Source organism: Ipomoea nil, unplaced genomic scaffold, assembly GCF_001879475.1.
Source record: "Ipomoea nil cultivar Tokyo-kokei standard unplaced genomic scaffold, Asagao_1.1 scaffold1582, whole genome shotgun sequence".
Taxonomy (NCBI): domain Eukaryota; kingdom Viridiplantae; phylum Streptophyta; class Magnoliopsida; order Solanales; family Convolvulaceae; genus Ipomoea; species Ipomoea nil.
In genome coordinates this window covers 1-8,072 of record NW_017618010.1, presented here as the reverse complement: position 1 = coordinate 8,072, position 8,072 = coordinate 1, and the positions used below count along the sequence as shown (strand labels likewise).

Below are 8,072 nucleotides of genomic sequence, written 5' to 3'. Positions count from 1 at the left end.
AATACACAAAAATTCTTAACAGAATACACATAAACTCTAAACAGAATACACATAAACACAACTGTTTAAAAAAAAAATTATAACGGACGGAACGGTGTCCGTCGTGTCAACTCCCCACACAATTTATAAAAAAGACATCGTTTTGAGTTTGTACGCCCTGGTGCACGATATAACAATTGCATTTTTGACCCTTCATGGTGAACCTTGGTCCACGTTATAATTTGCTTAACAATTGCTCTATCATGCAAAACATGTAGATAATTGAACCTGGTTGTACGAAGCCTTCAACATAAACAGAATATATACAGGCCGACCTGAAGACTAGTAGTTTCATAATTGAGAATCTCTGGAAAAGTTTGATCATATTAGATGGCTCTAATAATACGGCAGACATTAGAAAAGATTAGATTCAATAAATATTATTCGGAATGGGAGTAATTAGGTTAATTATAAATAATGTTTTTAAGGTTAGTTGATAGTACGGCACTTTAATTTGAGCTTAGAATCCTATGTGTAATGTCCCTATACCTAAACTTTAAACTACTTTGACAAATTAACAGTATAAAGGGCTTAGGTTGAAATTATTCTGTACAACCAACCTGGCAGTAAGCTTAGCTTGTTGGGTATAAACGCAAAGCTTCTTTATGCAAACATACACATTCTTATGTCTATCAATCTCTCACCCTCCATCAACCACCTTTCTTTATCCTCACCGCCCATTCACTGCTCTACTTTTTTTTTTTTTTTTTTTTTTTTTTTAAATTTTTTTTACTGGTATTATCTGTTATAAACTTTCTCAATTTTCTTTCTGATCAAAGAATCAATGCCTCCATTGCTGGGATTCGATCCTGTAACCACCATTTGATCACTTATTTGAAATGATAACAGATGTGCTATTACACTATATGTCTACTTAATACGCAACCCTTTATATATATATATATATATATATGGTCTGGTTCCGTGCGGATTTGCACTACTAGGTATACATGAATGCACCATCACGTGTTCAGAAATGCATGTGTGGTGCATTTTATGGTATATATATATATATATATATATATATATATATATATATATATATATATATTTCTTCTCTTCTCTCCCACTTAACCAACACAACTTTCTCCTTCCAGTTCTCCCTCCATATCTCTCTACTCTGCGGTCAAACAAAAAATTATTTTGTTTTTCTCCTTTTCCTATTCTCAATGGCAATTCAGCAGATTGTGTTCTTTTCTCTTTTGTTGATGATGTTGTTATTATCTGTGTCGGGCAAGAACAACCAGTCTGAGTTCTTTGATCTTATGAAGAAGTCTCTGTCAGGAGACTTGATGGCTGGCTGGGATGGAAAACATGTTTGCAACTATTCCGGGATTGGGTGTGATGATCTTGGTTATGTTGTGAAGATCGATATTTCTGGGTGGTCATTATCAGGCCGGTTTCCAGAAGGCGTCTGTGATTATTTGCCAAAGCTGCGAGTTCTTCGCCTCGGCCAGAATCATTTCCATGGAAATCGGTTTCCTGTCGGCGTCACCAACTGCTCGGTGTTGGAAGAGCTAAACATGACGGGTACATATGTGACCGGAGCTTTGCCGGACTTGACGCCTTTGCAGGCTTTAAGGTCACTTGATTTATCCTTCAACCTCTTCACCGGTGAGTTTCCTTTGTCGGTCACTAATCTCAGTAATCTTGAAGTTCTCAATTTCAATGAGAATGGCGGGTTCAGCCCGTGGCGGCTACCGGCGAATATCACCGGGCTGAGAAAGCTCAAGAGTCTGGTGTTAACGGCATGCAAACTCTCCGGGGGAATTCCGGTGGGGATTGGGAGCATGGCCTCACTGGTGGACCTTGAATTGAGCGAAAATGGCATGGTGGGAAGGATCCCGGGGGAGCTAGGGATGTTACCCAACTTACAACTTCTTGAGCTTTATTACAATCAACTCGACGGAGAAATCCCGGAGGAGCTTGGGAATTTAAGTAACTTGGTGGACTTGGATTTGTCCGGGAACAGATTAATCGGCAAAATCCCGAACTCCATTTCCTGTCTTCCCAACCTACAAGTCCTTCAAGTTTACAACAATACTCTCTCCGGCCAATTCCCGGCCGGCCTGGCTAACTCCACCACCTTGAGAATCTTGTCCCTTTACGCCAATTCCCTGTCCGGGGAAATCCCATAAAACTTTGGGACGTCACCTTCTCTGGTCGTTTTAGATTTGTCGGAAAATCAATTCTCTGGAAAGCTACCACCAAACCTGTGTAACGGAGGTAAGTTGACGTACATCCTTCTTCTCCAGAATATGTTCTCAGGGGAATTGCCGGAAAGTTATGGGAATTGCCGGAGTGTTGTGCGGTTTAGAGTGAACTATAATCTTTTAGAGGGTAAGATCCCAGAACCCATATTTGGTCTCCCCCACGCTTCAATAATCGACGTGAGTAATAACAGGCTCAACGGCTCAATCCCCAGAACCATTGAGAATGCTAAGAACTTATCAGAACTGTTCATCCAGGGCAACATGATTTCCGGCACACTGCCTTGTATAATCTCTAGAGTTTCCAATCTTGTGAAGATTGATGCCAGCAATAACCTCCTATCAGGTCCAATACCATTCGAAATCGGGCACCTGAAAAGGCTAAATGTTCTGATTCTTCATGGGAACAGGCTAAACTCTTCCATTCCTGAATCCTTATCCTCCCTGAAATCCTTGAATTACCTGGATTTGTCCAACAATCTTTTGATGGGGAGAATCCCAGAGAGCCTTGGTGAATTGCTACCGAACCCGATGAACTTCTCGAACAATATGTTGTCCGGTGCTATACCTGAATCATTCTTGAAGGGAGGTGTATTGGATGGGTTTTCCGGCAATCCAGGACTATGTGTTATGTCCTATTCCAGTTTATTCCCTCTCTGCTCACAATCCTACGACCGGAAAAAGACAAAAATCGTTTGGGCTGTCGGGATTTCAGTGTTCTTTGTCATTGTCGGGGCCATCTTGTTCCTAAAACGATGGCACAGCAAACAAAGAGATTACCATATCCCAGAACAAGAAACATCCTACGACGTCAAGAGTTTCCACAAGCTGAGTTTCGAGCAGCGAGAGATCTTCGACGGGGTGGCGGAGAAGAACAAAGTCGGTGAGGGAGGGTCCGGGACGGTGTACAAAGTCAACCTGAGCAACGGCGAAGCCATAGCCGTGAAGAAGCTCCGGCGCCGGAAAGGGAAACAAGAAGGGTTGAGTCTAGACAGGGAATTGAAGACGGAGGTGGAGACGCTGGGGAGGATACGCCACAAGAACATTGTGAAGCTCTATTGCTACTTCTCCGGCGTGGATTCCAGCTTGTTGGTTTATGAATACATGCCAAATGGGAACCTGGGCGAGGCACTTCACGGCGGAAAGGCGGCGGATTTGGATTGGCCTATCCGGCATCGGATAGCCCTGGGGATAGCGCATGGATTGGCTTATCTCCATCATGATCTCCAGCCCCCAATTATACACAGGGATATCAAATCCACCAATATCCTCCTAGACGTTGATTACCACCCCAAAGTTGCAGATTTTGGGATAGCCAAAATCTTGCAAGCAATAAGGGGTGGAAAAGATTCCACTACCACAGTCATTGCAGGGACATATGGTTACTTGGCACCAGGTAACTAGCTCTGATACCAAATTAAAGCACTTCCATAGCTTATAGTTGGATTGTACATTTATGATTTGGTTTATTGTTTGATTAGAATATGCGTACTCTGCAAAGGCAACTACCAAGTGCGACGTTTACAGCTACGGGGTAGTGCTGATGGAGCTAATAACAGGGAAGAAGCCGGTGGAAGCCGAATTCGGGGAGAACAAGAACATTGTGTATTGGGTTTCAAGCAAGGTGGAAACCAAGGAAGCGGCATACAAGTTGTTGGATAAACGGGTGTCGGAGTCATTCAAGGGACACATGATTCAGGCGCTCCGTATTGCCATCCGTTGCACTTGTAGAACCCCCGCCTTACGCCCCACCATGAACGAGGTCGCCCAATATCTCGTGGAGGCACAATGTTGAGTATGTCAAAACATGAGTGAGCCCATGGATGTAAGACACATTGTCGAACCACGTAAATCTTTTCTTGCTTACTTTCTATTACAGAATTGAATTGAAGAATGGTTATTCCATTCCGCAGGTGTCTTTCAGTTGAGAGTGATGCGAATTGAAATGTCACGTAACACTACTGTGGAAGAAGCTAAGCAAGTTGAAGAAATGCCAGAGAGCATCGATCCATTATATGTGGAATGTCAGAGATTTGGCCTATATATATATTTGTGACTACTACTCATAGGTAGCATAACAGAACAGTAACCTCTGATCTTTAATTTGCTTTTTCAAAACCATCATATCATTTGTAGTATAAAGTTGTGTTTCACTTTTGCTTTCCCTTTTCTTCACTAGTTGAGACTTTGTCAATGTATCCACTGTGCATATATGGCATCTACATTTTGTAAATTGTAATAAAACTTTTCAAGTTTAACGGAATAAGCCTCTTTGCTCTTTACTAAGGAAGTAAATCTCACATTTATAACCCTTCCTCCTATTTTAGGCAAATTATATTTTGGATCATAAATAAATGTTTATTTTTAATACACTTAAAACTACATTATTTATGTATTAAAGTTTTTTTTTTTTTTTTTTTTTTTAACCTATTGACATCAAGGCAAAAAACTGTTTACTAAACACATAATTTACCTATTTGACTAAAGTTGATCAAATAAGACAAAAATTGACTAATAAGTTATTACCTTTACAAAATTGAATATGTTATTAATATATTCAATTTTTATGTTATAAGTGCCATTATTCTTAAAAATTATAGAAAAGGAACTTTGCTTTATTTTGCATGAAGTGGATTCCTTCTTTATCTTCTCCCAAAATTGGAATCTCCAACTCCAAGGGTCTGACAAAGCATTTTGGAGGTTGTAAGTCACGGTGAATCAATGGCTCAGCAGACATGGTCAAATGTCGGTATGCACAAGGGATCTGCCTACTTTTGATATAATGGCATAATCCCCACACTACTGCCACTGAGGTTCAAACCTTGATCTCTTCTCTCAAATACTACTTATCAGTGTTGCAAAAATCGCACTTAAACGCCGATTAATCGGCGCCTAGACACTAGGCAGTCGGCCACCTAGGCGCTCTAAGCGCCCTAGGCAGTCTCCAGGCGCCTAGCGATTTTTTCAATCTTGCTACTTATATATTGAACTATTGAGTTAAGTCTGTGCAGTAGAACCATTTGCATGAATTGAAGTGGATTCCTGATTCCCTGGATGTCAAATAATGGGGGCTGAGGGAAGAACCAGGTCTTTAACACAGCTCATGTGTACCATGCATCTGATTGATTGAAGAGCATTTTTCTATCCGTGCGTGTCTCCCATTTTAGCAAAACAACATGCTTGGTAAAGCACTAAAGCATATTGGTTATTTCTTTCTTTTAAGTTGAGTTCCACTGTTTTTTTGGAGTATAAATAATGTTACGTTAATCAAAAGAGAACTCTATCAGATCAAATGGAATAAATCAATTTGCAAATACATTAACTCTGGGTATTATTATCTGCTCCTAAAATGAAAAGTGAAATGATTGACGATATCATAATCAAGTCTTTTCTATTTTTATACTCCGTATTTGATTATAAATTTTTTCAACACTTCTCAATTTATTTATTAAAACATGTAAAGATGCTACAAGAATTTTTCACATTTTTTTTTTTTATCACACAACTATATATTTTGACTCTTAGTTTTAATCATTGACTTTAAAATTTGTACTTTTAGTGTACAACTTTCATTGTTCTAGTAGCTTTGGTCATTCCAATGTGTTCCATAGCATGTCAAATAATACTCTATAAATAAGTCCAATTAAGTTCCAATTTCATCATTTTTCAATAATTTTTTATGGATCCCAGCGCTGCACTATGCTTACTTTCAGGGATTGTGATTGTTTGACTATCTGTTTGTCATATCCTACTTAAAATCATTTGTTGATAAGTAGATGGACATTAACCATTTAACCACGTCATTCTATGGTAAGTCACAACGCCACGACTCGAATCGTGCATGAACTGAACTCGGTCAAAAGATCGAATCCCAACAGTTTTTATTTTTTTTCCTTTAAAATTCGAGGACAAATCTGTTAATGGAGTTTAGACTTGATTAAACATTTGGATAAAAGTGTTGAAATCATAGTTTGGCCAAACTCAGTAAAAGAATGTCAGAGAAGGCTAAATTGATAACTTTTCCCTTAAAAAACAATCAAAATGTTCGACTGTGTTGGTTTGTTATTGAAAATTACGTCACAAGATAACTTTGGCAGCAAAATGTAATTTGTGCACTAAAAACAAAATTAAAAAGTCAAAGATCAAAACAACATGAATAAGGTCCATGTTGAATCTTGAATCAGACCAAGTTCATAAAAATAATACTCTAGATACATAAACAATTTAGTTTCATAAAAATAATACTACGGTTCATAAATGACATCAATTGATTAGTTATCCATTAAAGAGTTAATTCCACTAGAGATCTTTTTGGAGACAATTTCAAATTTAGTCCAGACTATCGTTGTTGTCATTTAACATCTCAGACTATTATTTTTTGGAGCACTTTTAGTCCTTATTATGAATTTTCACTATTTTTAGTAAGGACATTTTTGTCTTTTCATATTTTTCTTTTGTTATTTTTTCCGATTTCAACCGGTTTAATTGATTTAGAACTTTAGGTAACCTTTGATTTTTAGTACCATATTTTTCAATCAATTTTTAGTAGTCCTAAACCTAAAAGTTAGACATTAGTACAAATTTTAATTTTAATTTCTATTTCATAACTATATTACTTTAATTAAAATGGAGATTTTATTATAAGTTAGTCTACTACGTACGTTTGTAACAAAATTTCTCTCTACTTAAAAAATTGTAAATACAAAATTTTCATTATCTAATCAATCTTATAGTTAACAAAAATTAAATTACACGCAAAATTACAATATAATTATTAGGGCATCCAATTCAAAAAGTTTGCAATTGAATCCCTAAATAACAAAAATTAATAACATAATTAATCTTAAAATGACATGTTTACCAAGTATTTGTTAATGTAGCAGTTACTTTATCAAAAATGATTTTTAGAATTAATTTTAATAATTTTAAATAAAATAAAACCTTATACATGGGCTCCAATTATTTTCTTGCACCTAATGAATTCCTGAAAGTCCATCCTTTGGCCCAATTATCTTATGCCTAGGCCCTATCTATGGCTCCACTAATATATATATATATATATATATATATATATATATATATATATATATATATATACTTCTAGGAAAAAATTAAAACTAATTTCAATTTTACATCTGTAAAAATTGGACAGATAATGTCATATTTAAAAAAAGATGGTGGCATTTTTGTAATTATCGTCAACTTCGTTATGCAAACTTGAACACTTAAATATGTAATTTGTATCAACTAAATATATGCAAACATGGATAAATTTTAAAAAATCAATAAAAAAAAAAAAAATTTTAAATCTAAGTGGTAAATGCTAGACCCTAAACAATAAAAAGTGAGTCTAAACCAAATAAAACAAAAAATTAGTCACAAACATTAAAATCAAAACACGCAGTGCAATGCACTTTCGCATTTTACATAGTAAAGTTAGTGTTAATTACAAAAATGCTATCACATTTTTAAAAAAAAAATATGATATGATCTGTATGATTTTTTCAGACGTAAGACTGAGATTGATTTTTAGTTTTCTCTTAAGAACTTGTTATCAAATGATCTAATATATACACACATAAAATAACTAGTATTTTTATGCGTGATGCGCAAAAAATAGGTGCCCAATATTAATATTTATATTAAATTGTTAAATTTATTTAGATTTTAGATATTTAAATTATTTAAATAATAATAAATAATAATAAATAATAAATATACACATTATATATTGGGTTATATGTTAGTTGTTTATAGCATAATGTATCATAAAATTAACAAGAAAAACAGATGATAGAATGAAAATATAACCTTCATCTATTT

The 8,072-nt window shown here is 35.9% G+C and overlaps 1 pseudogene; it reads left to right on the top strand.

The window, feature by feature from the left end:
- Window positions 1-1,113: 1,113 nt before the first annotated feature.
- LOC109190876 lies at window positions 1,114-4,482 on the top strand (annotated as a pseudogene).
- The last annotated feature ends 3,590 nt before the right edge of the window (window positions 4,483-8,072 follow it).